The sequence below is a fragment of the Triticum aestivum genome, chromosome 7B (genome assembly GCF_018294505.1).
Source record: "Triticum aestivum cultivar Chinese Spring chromosome 7B, IWGSC CS RefSeq v2.1, whole genome shotgun sequence".
In the NCBI taxonomy this organism is placed as follows: Eukaryota; Viridiplantae; Streptophyta; class Magnoliopsida; order Poales; family Poaceae; genus Triticum; species Triticum aestivum.
In genome coordinates, this window is record NC_057813.1 from 734,094,789 (window position 1) to 734,095,997 (window position 1,209).

General features: G+C 38.3%; 1 long non-coding RNA gene across 1 annotated transcript in view; it reads left to right on the top strand.

The window, feature by feature from the left end:
• LOC123161815 (uncharacterized) overlaps positions 1 to 452 on the top strand; it is a 4,225-nt gene extending 3,773 nt beyond the window's left edge. Inside the window, exon 2 of the long non-coding RNA XR_006480899.1 lies at positions 73 to 452. This is a non-coding gene — a long non-coding RNA (uncharacterized lncRNA). The remainder of the gene's footprint in view (positions 1 to 72) is intronic.
• Positions 453 to 1,209: the final 757 nt, after the last annotated feature.

A 1,209-nucleotide genomic window follows, 5' to 3' on the forward strand; every position in this document is an offset into this window, starting at 1 on the left:
AGAACTTGGTAGTTAGAGCATGTGGATTACAAATACCACGCCGAGAAAACTTACATGCTCTTGTCATTGCAGGTTTCATGGAGGCAGTGCCTTATTCTACATGATGGGAATTCAACGGCATTTTATTGTTTTGTTCTTAAATACTAGCTGGGTGTGCTGTCTATTCACAGATGAAGTAATCTGAACATCTCTTGCAGACAAAACGCTCGGGGAAAGTTCCCAGTCGTGCACCTGTGACCGCTGAAGAGGCATACTGTTCTAGGAATGCATGACAGACTGGTCGCGAGATTTGTGTCTAGGATGGAATTACATGATATGTCAAAATGGTGGTCTTTATTATGCAATTTAACTGATCTCTTGTTGCACCTCTCCTTTCCAGAAAAACAATTATTTAATTTTTCAAATTTGATCTTCTGTCTGCATAGTTTGCAAGGGAAATGCATCGGTTCAAAGCATTTTGGAAAATCTAGGTCGACAACCATATACTAAGTGAACTTACTACCGACTGCATTTCCTGTTAACAGAGTTTATTGTTTGATATTTGGGACTCTTAGTTTCTAAGGATAATTCAACCGAGGCAACACACCCGCATATGCACCTTATAGAGATGAGGGCAACCTTATTTGTTTGTTAGACTTGAATGTAAGTGGAGCATACTGGCATGTGAAGTAGCTTTTGTCAAGTTTTCCGCCCGTTGCAACGCACGGGCATATGTACTAGTGACGTTTGGTTTGTCTATGTATTCACACAAGTATTATGTTTCCGGATAATACAATTCTAGCATGAATAATAAACATTTATCATGATATAAGGAAATAAAATAATAACATTATTATTGCCTCTAGGGCATATTTCCTTCATAGCCATCCTTGAAACTATCACTAACCAATTGCTAGGAAGAGGACAATAGAAAGAAAGCACAACATGAACCTGTATTGACCAGCACCTTCTTAAAGAAAGGCCTAGGACCCAAAGGGGACCACAAACTATATACTTGGCCAGTTTGGAAATGAAAAGGATGTCCTTCCGCTTATTTCACTGACCCTGGAAAAGGAGAATGAGAATCGATATATACAAAGTATTGCCAATTTTTGACTCGATATAATTAGCAGTTTAGCACCAATACTTCTCAACATATAACTCTGTATATAATAACAAAGTCAATGTATACAAAGTGATGTGTTTCCGTAAATCGCAGAAAGCTTGTCC